At 41.4% G+C, this 12,457-nt stretch overlaps 1 protein-coding gene across 1 annotated transcript in view; it reads right to left on the minus strand.

Moving 5' to 3' along the window:
• Csmd1 (CUB and Sushi multiple domains 1) overlaps positions 1 to 12,457 on the minus strand; it is a 1,460,794-nt gene that overhangs the window by 481,507 nt on the left and 966,830 nt on the right. The gene's annotated exons all lie outside the window — the stretch shown is intronic.

Raw genomic sequence — 12,457 nt, forward strand, 5'->3', positions numbered from 1 at the left:
TAAGTGGCTCCTCATCCTCCTGGCCATTCTCCAACCCCTTCCCCAAACACCCAGGGCCCTGTCCTATTTATATTTATTAAATTTTTGTCTAACTAAGAATACAAGGGGTTGAATAACTGCTTCTGCTTGGGCCTCCTGATAGGGCTCCTGAACCACATGAGAGTGTATAATACACATGCTAGAATTAAACATATTTTCCACTTGCAAAGGGAAGCTGGGGAAATAGATCTTTGCAACATGAATTAATATGTAACCTTTTCAAGTATGAGCCAGAATCTTTAACAGCTGAGCTAGTAAACTTCTGACTAAATTTTGTTTTCTTCCAGTCATCTTAGATGTCCATCTCTTGGAAGACTTAATGAAATTTCTGTGCTAATAGTCACATGCTGGGGTCACAGCTTGTCTCCCACTCTAGCTAATGGCTACTGACCCTAGAAAATCTCAGCCACATTCAAGATCACAGGGCTTTGAGTTGTGGCAAAGCCCAGCTTTAAAAACATTTGATCTTTGCTCCATTCTACAGTGGGGGACATTCTTGTTGTCTGTTATGGCCAGAGTCAGCTCATGTCCATGGGTACTAAGAGCCCCATAGTTCCTGAGCCATCCAAAGCATTTGCTTTTCACCATGTTTACCTGAGCTTCTCTGCTTCACTGAAAGTTGTAAACCAACCCACTTGTACCCCACTTTGTGATGTGAAAATGCCAAGTACACTCAGGCGATTTTCTTTCTTACTACACATGTTTATATAAGTGTATTTTGCATATGGCAGATATTGAACTTGGTCCATTTGTCTGCATCACAGTAATGTTTTTATCTTCTATTTAGACACAGTGTAAACTACCCAGGAGCACCTACATGATGAGGATGCAGTAAATACTTGTGAAAAGTAAATGAATGCAGTCGTATAATTCTATCAAAAAGCACAAATATTGTCTATTGTATCATGGGACAGAACACAAGAGAGTTGTGAACTACTCTGAGTATGTTAACTCATATATTAACAGAACATTGCATGGAATGGTATTTATGAAGAAGTAATAATATATTGTGCAGAGGTAACTTTCATATAGAATTTATTATTTACTGTTTTTATTTCAGAGAGCTCTTTATTTCATTTATTTATTTTTCTTTCTCAGCTCATGGCTTGGATGAAAGGCTTCACTCTATATATATATGAGCTGTAACTCTACCCCAGCATTAACTAGCTATTAATTTACCCTTTTGTAGCACTAAGGATTGAATGTAAAGCTTGACCCATACTAGGTAGAACACTATTATCTTCAACCCTCTTTCATATTTTCTTCTTTTGGAGGCACGGCTTCCTAGGCTTACTCTGAATTCACTCTAAAGCTCATTTTAGTCTAGAATGTGCCATTGCCCTGCCTCTGCCTTCTAAATGGCTGGGATGACAGACATGTACCAGGAGGCATCGTGGCATTCAGGCTTTAGATGCCAGATCAGTGATGTGAATTTCCTGGTCTTCCTGAGCGATGTGGAGGCAGCAGCCCATTTGAAGGTCCTGTGGAGCTGTTCTCTGAGGCATGTGTGAAGCACTGTGGCAGTGCCTGTGAGTAGCGTGTTTCTCTACACCAGTGGTTGTCAATCTTCCTGATGATGCAATCCTCTAATACACTTTGTCATGTTGTGGAGACTCCCCACCACAAAATTATTTCCAATGCTACTTCATAACTTTCCTATTGCTATGGATCACAAATTAAATATCTGTGTGTTCCAGTGGTCTTAGGTGACCCTGTGGAAGGGTCATTCGACCCTCCACAAAGGTATTGTGACCCACAGATTGACAGCCATTGCTCTACACAGCTGTAATTGTCATTTTTATAGTAAAGTCCTGGGGAAATCAAACCAAAACAAAACAGTCATTTAGGGGAAACATGAAGTTCATGTTTATTCATGACTAATAATATAGTACCTGCCTACAAAATCTTTCTAGGCTGAACTTCTGCGTCCAAGAATTCTTCATACATTCAAAATAAAAGGACTCACAGGTCAGCTGAACAAGAGAGAGCCAAGACACAAGTCGCAGTAGAGTCTACTGAGCAGTGACCAAGGAGGAAAGGTCACTAAGAGGGGCAAAGCTGGCTCCTTCGGTGAAAGGTGATGGGACACACGCAACAGAAGGAAACCATAGACACGGACCTTACTCTCCTCCCAAAATGTTCACATGTCTGAGTATAAAATGAAAAGCTATAAATCTAGAAAAACCTCAGAAGAAACATGTTGGAATTTATTAAAATGGGGATTTTCTCTGCTGAAGACCGTGCTGTGGAAGAGAGAATCTGAGGACTCTGAGATACATTGTGTGTCCCAAGGCAGCCTGACTCCAGGGAATAAAAAATTTCCCAAACGTCAAACGACCCTCTGACAAAAATCTCTTAGATCCCAATTAAAAAGCAACAACTAAAACCAGGGAAAATCTAGACACACATTTCACTGACAATGACAGGCAGATAGGATATAAATATACAAAATGTTTTCAAAACCTCATGTCATAAACAGAAATGCAATTTGAAACCACAAAGCTCAGCTCGCACACACCCCTCCCAGTGGCCCAAACCTAGAAAACTAACAGCAGCAGATGCCGGGGACTCTGAGAGGCAAGAGCCAGGCCATTGCTGAGGAGAGCATGGGACTCTGGGAGGAAGAGCCGGGCCATTCATTGCTGAGGAGAGTGTCAGGGTCAGAATTTCTCACAGACCTAAACTGGTAAGTAACTACCCATAGCTGAGAGCACCAAAGGCTTCTTTAGTGAGAAGAGAGATGAACAATGGTTTCAGGGACATCTGAACTGAAGGCAATGATCCAACACTGGAAACCACAGTCATGGAGAAAACTTAACATGTGCATCTAAGTAAAAGGTGTTCATCTGGAAAAGCTGTAGGCTACATGTTTCTAACTGTAGAACATTTCAGAAAAGACAAAACTTTGGTGACTTGCAGACTTTTGTCAGCAGGGTTTAGGGTGAATAGAAGATGTAAGGACAGAAACTGAAGATGTAAACACTGCATACCTCTATATGGTTCCACACAACATGACACATTTGCTCAAACCCATGAGACATCTAGCAGTAATGACATATCCATTATAAACTATAGACTTCTGTTTCAGCACAGTCTAGTCATGGAGGTGCCCACAATCCACAATGGACAAGAGGCTGTGTGTGTACCTGAGAGGAATAGAGTGGGAACTCTCCTCTCTCCCCCCTCCCCCCACGGAGTGACAGTGAACATGAAAATGCCCAGAATATTTTCTTAATTAACTAGAAAAATGAATAGAATAGCAACAACACAATAGCAAGGGTGCCTTCAGTCACAGACACCACAAGCCTTTGGGGATAGTGATCTTGGGACAAGGTGGAAGCTGTTGCTGAGGAGAGAAACATCTTCTTTTCCTCAGTGCTATAACTCCTGATGACCTGTCCATGACCCTGTAAACATAACCTGACACATACATATGCCTCTAAGTAACCCTAATTAAACCCATGGTCACCAAACAAAATGAAAACAAAACAACCCCCAAACGGAAATGATACACTGGTTGAGGAAAGAAGCCGGTGGAGATGAGCAGAAGATAGAAGGCCAGGAGATCCAAATACAGTATGTAAATGCATGAGACTGTCATGAGGAACTCCATTATTATGCACAATTAACATATGCTAATAAAAAACCCCAGTGGTCTAAGGTAGAATTTGCAAATTGTATCTTCACCAAAACATTTAACTTTGCATAGGAGATGCTGAGCAACAAAATGTAAAATGAGTCACTCATTTCCCTGCATCCTCAGCTCTGTTTCAATAAAGCACACTACAGTCAACTCTCTTTACACATTGAATATTAAGACAGACATCATGAGAAATACAAACTTATTTCCTGATGGTGAGTTTATCAGAGACATGGAAGAGGACTCTGGGATATTTGCTTATTTGCAGATGAAGGGAGGTTGTTATTTTGGAGGAAGCTATGGTATGGACCAGGAACCACCCAAGGAGAATTTACAGGGGGTCATGTGCACAGTGAAGGGAGGGGGAACTCTGAAACTCAGCAAGGCCAGGTTTACATACACCTCAGCAAAGCAAACGGGATGGAATGCAGAACTAAAATTTGACAAGCTGTAGTACAAACACCTCCCCTTGCCCCCTTGTAATGAATAGTGGTGAATGTAGAGACTGGTGGCAGACTGAGATGAAGAGAAGAGAATAAGCAACAGCTGTGGGTTCAGCCCTAAACTAGACATGCATGGCAACCCTTCAAAGCTTCAGGGATGACTTCAGAAGAGAGAGAGTGAAGTACTTTGATGGCAAATGCTCTTCTGTACATATGTTTGTGTTGTTGGTTGATGAATAAAACACTGATTTGTCAGGCAGGAAGTGATACAGCATGGCAGATACTGCCATTAGATAACCATAGAGGTCTGGAGTTCTGTACAGACAGGCAGGAAGTGATATAGCTGGGCAGAATCAGAATATAAGCAGAGACAAACAGAAAATCAATTGCTCTCTTCTCTACAGAGATGTATCTGGCAAAGGAGGTGCAGGTCTGGCATTCCCGGGAAGCCAAGACGTGGAAATACTTAGATTAATAGAAAAATGCGTTAATAGTTAAGTCAGAGCTAATCAGTAAGAAATGCTAGTAACCGGCCAACAGCTTTGTAACAAATAGAGTCTCTGTGTGTTACTTTGGGGCTGATATGTCTGTGGGACCAGGCTCGCAGGAAAGTCCTCATAACACGTATGTAAGAGCCAGAGGGTAACAGTAAAGAGCCATGACATGTTATTCTCTAGACTCGATCCTCCCACTGAACTCAGTGCCTCACAACAATTCTAGCTACCGGTCTGGGTACAGAACAAGGTTACATTACTAACCCTGCCAATGGTCAATCAGGCAGGGCCAGTTCACAGAGTCCTACTCTTTACCTCTGAGTGATTATTGGCTAACAATGGATTCCTGAAGAAGGGAGACACTGGATTTATTTGTGCTCACTCTGCTGAACCTACCAGGCTCCAATAGATGGTTCCAAGCCCAGGGTCACATACAGATGGCTCTGTTTAATCTTAGTGGGAACAAAAGAAAATGAATAGAAATGATCATGAAAGATTTGTCCAGAATGGAAAACATAAGGGTGGTAGGGAGGTTGGGGCTGGGAGTGGTTGGTATGTATTGCATAAACGTGCGTAATAGTTAAAACCTAATTTAAATAATTAATGTTATAGGTAAGTTTTAAATGTTTTCTGGACCTAAATAAGAGAATAGGTGGCTAGAAACAACACTGACAGTAGATGATACAAGCATCAAATTTGTCCACAGTTGATGGTTTCTAATCTCATAAATGAGATACTATGTTTCAAATATCACATTGAGTATTTGCACAGAAGATTCTCATAGAATGCCTAGAACATTCTCACAATTATCTTCAATCATTTGAAAATTTAAATAAACATCAGCTATTTTCTTCAATTTCAGAGATATACACAGTGCCCCCTATATGTCCATATCAAAATAGAAACCCAGCACCTTTTTGTGGAACTTGAGTACTAAAAATTCTTGCATGTTCCTGCAAGTGAATTTTTGCTGAAGTTGTAATGTTCCCAGATAGACATTGCAAGCAGAACATTTGAGTGCTGCCTGGTGTATGTCATGTTATATGTGCTTCCAACTCAAGGGCAAACTCTCTGATGGATGATTTAAACAGGCAAGTTGAATGTGCAGAATTCTAATGCTGCCTGTAGAGAAAAGCTTGCTAACATGGCATTTTGACTGTTCAAAGAACATCACTTCCTATCTAGCCTTTGAATCTCTGCTGACTCTCTGCTCTCATCCTCACCAGCTCTCATGCGTCTTCAATGAAGGCTTATATTTCTTCTACTACTGAGAATTCCCTCTACATGAGAATACCACTGCACTGAACTGAATGGATATGACTAAACAAATATAAGGATTAAATAATCAATTGTTGGAACTAAATTATCTCATTTAATTCAATGTGCTAATGAATAATCGGGCCCTTCTGAAAACTTAAAATTGTCATTGTATAACTTCGACTGTTCCATTTTTGCTTCAGAAGTCAGTAAATAAAACAATTGTCAGCTTTAATCCCAAATTATAGGACCATCAAGAATATTGAAGTAAGTGAATAGGAATATAAAAATATTTACTCAGATCTTTATCACTTATACTCACATTTTATAACATAAATTCCCTCATTTCTAGATGAATATAGCTTTTTTGAGATCTGTGGAAATGGAACTATGAATGAGGATAGTGTGCAAGTTGCTATATTTGGTAGACAACTGAAACACCCTGTACACAGCAGATCCCTGACTTCTGTTGGCTTTGGCTATGCGACTGCTTAGGGAAGATGTAGCATGTGCTTCTTCTTGACCCATGGTCATGACACCCAAGAGTTTTAAGTCTTCTGTCTCCCAAGAAAAACCAGATCTATGTTTGTCTTTGAAATCTATCAGCTAAATAAGACATTAGTTCTTCCAAAGAACCCAAGGAAAAGAAAAAAAGACAATATGCAGACATGGAAAAACTATTTGCACTCCATATATTCCACAAAGGACTAGTGTCTAGACTATATAAAGAGTGGCCAAAAGTCAACAAGAAAAAAACAATCAGAAATTGTCTCTGGAAAAGCTATAAACACAGAAAATTTGGACATGAATGAATCTTGTATATCATTAGTCATTAAAGAAATACAAACCAAATTGTCACCATAATGAGATAAAACGGATGAGGCAGAAAAAAAATGTAATTATACAAACACAGGTGAGGATACTATGTAGGACATCCACTGTGGATGTTAGTTTGATAATTTGCTGCAAAGCTAAACTTGTGGTTATCACAGAGCATAGAAGTAATTCTATTTCTGGGCATTTTTCCCAAGAGAAGAGAAAGCCTGTGTTCATGCAATACCCTGCTCACAAATGTTAGTAGTTTCCTTAGTCATAGTAGTTTATCCTGGACCCAGATCCACTATCTTTCAAAGGATTAACTAGTACTTCACCTGGCCTGTATTTGGCTGTAAAAAACTACGAAGCCAAAAGTAAAGCTGGAATGACTAGGTGGAGCTTGGAGAAACTGCGCTGAGTGGGAAGGTCTATCCAGAAGATTGCATGCTGTGTGGTGTCATGTACACGATAGTCTAGGACTGTACACAGCAATCAAGACAAAATTAGCAGTAGCCACCTAGGGAAGATGCCTATAAGGAAGACCTTACAAGGGAGGCACTGGAGATATACACACACATGGGCAAGTGCACACACACACACACACACACACACGCACACACACACACACACACACACACACACACACACACACACACACACACACACGGGGAGGGGGCAAGCATGCCACTACTGGATTTGACTACATTCTCTTTACTAGCCCTTGTAAATTTCCTAATTTCTGCTCTATATTTAACAGTGTATGACACCCATTGGGAACACCTTGAAAAGGAAGGGAAGAGAAATGGCTTCTGTCAATTTTTACCATGTCTTGTGAATTCATAATTTCAAAGTCAAAAATGAGAAAGATCTAGTGGATATTTAATAGGTCCTGAAAACATAAATGTCTTCAAGTTGGAGGCACAGGAGAGTGGGTAGATTGTGTGCAGGCAAGTCCATTCATACCAAGGTGGCCCTGGCTGATCTTAGGCATAATGTTTCCTGAAAACATTGAGAAAGGCAGACAAATTGTCTGTTCCTTAACCTATATCAGCCCCATCCCTGGGTCCTTCCTTGTATGTGCCATATTACAGAGCATCCACTAGTTTCCTTAAAATGGTACATAAATAACGAGCATGCTCACCTGTGAGTAAAAGCTTGGAATATTTACCTCAAAACCTCACATAGACTGAAGCCAAAGAGCAGATTGCCCAACTATGGGCAATCTTATTGCTTCCTCACTGGGAAAGAGAAGTCAGTTGGATTGTATAGTTTGTAATTCCATGAAGACAGTAATGAATGAGATGCCTTTGGTGCTATTTCCAATGTTGTCTCTAAAACCTAAGAATACCTTCTCAATGAAATGGCCTGACTTGTGGGGTTTGCCTCATTTCTCTATCCCCTTCTGCCCACTTAGTATTTCTTGACTCTGAAATCTACCTCCTTCTCTACCTTGAGAGCCAGCCTCATTAATTGATCCTGCCAACTTACCTCTTTGTGTCTACAGTTGACAGGCTGAGAGTGTAATTGAGGAAAGACCTTCAGCAAATGATCAATTTAGCCTTTAGACCTTTGTGACTGAACTCCCAATGTTTGTAGTCACATAAACCATTTACCTATCACCACAGGGGCTCCCTCCCCTGATGGACATTAGCAATATTCCCACTCCACAGACACCTGAAGATGAAACAGTACCACAGTCATCCAGACATTCCAAGATAAAAAAGTTCAGGTTATGGATGAACACATGTGTGATATGCTGAGTCCCTAGAATCTGCCATGGGCATACTAAGCCCCACAGTTCTCCTTCAGTGGAGGCCAGTGGAGGTACCTTCCCCAGGCTTCTGTATCAGTTACAAGAATAACAGGACACAGCCTCTGGTTACTTTGCTCAGTGAATCCTCTCTTCAGCTAATCAGCCAGGCTTTGGCCTTGGTCCACTTGGATGCTCGTAGAGCTTTTTATTATCCACTATGCTTGGTCTTGAATTTCACCATCTAGAACCCAATTGAGTCCTATTTTTCATTACTTAGCAGACCTTATAGTCCTGGTTGCTTTAAGAATTACATGCATGTGAATGTCCTGTGGAATGTGATGGACCACTTCACTTTGCAGACAAATTCTCATTCAGCTTTTCCTTTCCCAGATGAATCTAAGACTTCAGCTTTTCACAGCAAGGTTTTCGTGGGTATTTACGAAGATATTTCAAATCCTGCGGTGACAAAAACCTATTCATTTGCTGCATAATTTACTAACCTGATTTATAAAGTGCTACATTAAATCTAGTACTTTCATGCAGCATGAGGTATACAGTCTTCTGAAGAGAGCAAAGATCTGTAATGATCGAAAAGCACCCTGGAATTACATGCAATGGAAGAAAGCAGATTGGGGCAATTATCCCTCTTTTTATTATCAAACCTTTGGATGGCTGTTAGAGGTTAATGGAACTATTATTTTTTCTTCTTTCAAAACCTGCCTTAAAGCTGATCTGGCTGTCTCCATGTGAGGAGCCTGGCTCTTTCAAATGCAGGCAGAGTTTCTATTAAGAAAGCAGAGAGATCATGCACGTGTGTGCTATCACTCAAATAAATCCTAGAGGAGCTGTGTCCTGGAAATGAGCCCTGATGGTGGGATGTGTCCCTGAACATTTAACCACAAGTGTGGTATCTTTGATGACATTTTTATAAAACACAATATGATTTTTGGAGATAGGCAAAGCAAGTCACATATACTGACTGTAGCATTCTGTAAGGGAGTACCTAGCAACCACACCTCTTATTATCCAGGCAATTACTGCCTGTGAAAATGCTTCCTGGAGGTGAGTTCTAGACTGAAGTATCAGAGCATCAGTAAAGATGCCACTGTCTATGGCTAATACACTTCCGGGGGGAAAGACAGGGAGGGGGATCTCTGCTATAGGCAGACAGTGGATGAAAAAGGCTGGAGTCAAGAGGGAAGTCAGAACTTCCTCAATCTATTCTCAAAGTGGGTCACATGAAAATCATTTTCTAAAACGGTGAAAGTGGTGAGCTGGCTTCTCTTCCTAATCTCCCAGAAGTGCCCAATTAATGAGAATTCACAGTTTCTCCCCTTCCTTCCTCCTAGCATCTGCAGATCCATTTATAAAGAGAAGACCCAGGCCAGAAAATCTCCCTGGAAAAACCCATTGCTGGAGATTTGAGTTTGGGAGTCACAGTGCATCAGGGAAACAAGATTGGACTCAAGATAGAATGGCTAAATTTTGTGAGCATAGTTAAAAAGTCAGCGACTATGGCTAGCAGTCTCAGTCTTTTGATTTGTTCCCTGTGGTTACTCCAAACCTGCAAAAAGAGAAATTAGGAAAATGAAAGTGACCACACTGGATGGGTCGGCACACATGGCCCAGGGTAGAAAGATACATTTTCCCAAATAGTCTGTTTCAGAAAATTGTTTGGACAGCCACGATGTGTCAAGACTGTCATACAATCATTCAGAATTCTGTCACATACTTCCCTGGGTCCTGAAGGGGACCTCACTCTGCAGCAGAGCTCCTAAAAGCAGAGACATAGGTTCTACCATTTACCCCTTCCACATAAGTCAATGGAGAAGTTAGTGGCCAGTGCAGTGGATACAATCATAAACACAATAAACAATCAACTGTTGTCAGCCAATAACACAGTTTGTATGCAAAGTTGAAATGAATTTGGCTTACACTTCAAGTGTGTTTTTCAAGCTGGTAATGTTGATTACAAAACAATAAGAATGTTGTGTATACAGAAAGGGGACAAAGAAGTAAACTAAAAAGGGAAGGTCTTAGCACTTGGGAATATTTATTTCAAACTGTTCAATGGCTATTCTTCCCAAGACATACACAGCAATGTACTCTGTTACCTTGCATTTAAAGGAAGCTTTAGAATGGCCAAGGCTCTCTTAGTCACTCTCCTCTCCTGCTTGGCATAAACAGCTGCAACTCGACATTCAACAGCCAGCCAGAGTGTACTGTGGATTCTACTGAGCTAATCTATATTGAATTTGTAAAGTCATTTGTCATTAACTTGGCATGGGGAAATTGTTTCCAACAATAGACATCTATGTTCCTCCTGCCCCGTGGCTGTTTTTATGAATGAGCAGGAAAGACATTTACCTGTCCATCTTCCCAGGGAAAGCACCTAGGATGGACTTGCCCCTGGAGAAAGCCCAAAAGACGTAGAGGAGAGACTGTATCTACCATTGTCCTCTCTAAAACTTCAAACAATGGTGGAGTCTGGTGCTGAACACTTGTGATCTCAATACTTGCCAGAGGGAGTGCCACAACATACCAGAGCGTGGTGCACATGCGCACGCGCGTGCACACACGCGCATACACATGCACACACGCGCACACACACACACACACAATCATGCAAGTGTGAGCATGACCACCCAGACCACAGCTTCCCCTTTAAAGGTCAGCTCCTATGGTCTGTTCCTACAGGTGTCAGATGAGGACCTGTCTCACCAGACTTGTCTTGTGCAAGGGCATTGGTATGGTGACTGTTATCACAGCTTTTCTCTGGGAGGACACTCAAGAAGAAAGAGAGGAGAAAGACCCAATGAGGGCCAAGAAATGCAGAGAGATGATCTATGGTGGTGGTTCACAGTTCACACTCTATCCTGACTTTCTTTTAGGTGCTTTTAGAAGATATTTTGTCAAATATCATCAAACCCTTGTTTGGAGGAGCCTTTAGAGTTATATTGGCTTGAATGTACTATGTAGTCAAAAGGGGCTGTGGTCTCCAAGCCCTTGGGTAGGACTGAGACACTGGAGCCTGAACCTTAATGAAGGGCATTAGAAGAAATAAAGGTCCATGCCAAGCTCACTGGCATCTGTCTATCTGCATAAAGTATTTAGTTCAGTGGAAATCCAAATGAGGCTGGTTGCCAATGTAAGTGTGAAGAACATAATTTGCGTTCTCATAACTTACCCTCATAAGGTTGGTAAGGAATTCACAGAGTACAAAGGGGAAAATGGCCATCCTTGTAGGCACACATCAGGCTCAGAGCTTGTCCTAACAGGCCCACCTCCAGCCATCAGAACACAGATACAGTGAAACCAGTGTCTTTATCTTTCCTGGCATCTACAGAGCCAGGCTCCTGCTGCTAAGCCCTAGGATCCTTCTTAGAGATGCTCCTCATGGGATAACTAACTGCCCAATGCTCACCACATGACAGAGATGGGAAAGGACCACTTAGGATATTCTGGCTTATCTTCCACATAATCATGCACATATGATTACTGGTTTAGCATTATTGATGATGAATCTTGGACCTGATCATAGCAAGTGTTTATACCAGCAGAGTGTCCCTCCGGCTTCCTCTAGAAAATACTTCCCTATCCTCAACTGTCCATTTAGGGTCACATAGCCTCCTCAAACACTGATCCTACAAGGCTTCTGGCTTCTCCAATTCTTCCTTCTCCTCACTGGTGAATCCTCAAGCATGGCATGCAGAGTTTAGTACTGCCCAGGTATGGGAAGAACACTTTCTGATACTCAAAAAACAAAAAAGTGTCAGATTTGTCCCCTCCTGTATCAATAGGGGCAGAAGAGAGTCTTGCATTCATAAATTATGTCAGTGTCAGCCCAGCAGAAGGACATGTACCGATAAGATGGACCCTCAGATGTAATACTGACCTAATACAAGCCTATCACCTGACCTGACAGCTGGTTATGTATTTCTCTTAGGGTGGACAGACATGCTTCCCAAAAGGTCTACTCTGCAGTCACAAGATAATCAGGGACATTGAACAAGAA

The sequence above is a fragment of the Phodopus roborovskii genome, unplaced genomic scaffold (genome assembly GCF_943737965.1).
Source record: "Phodopus roborovskii unplaced genomic scaffold, PHOROB, whole genome shotgun sequence".
NCBI classification, from domain to species: domain Eukaryota; kingdom Metazoa; phylum Chordata; class Mammalia; order Rodentia; family Cricetidae; genus Phodopus; species Phodopus roborovskii.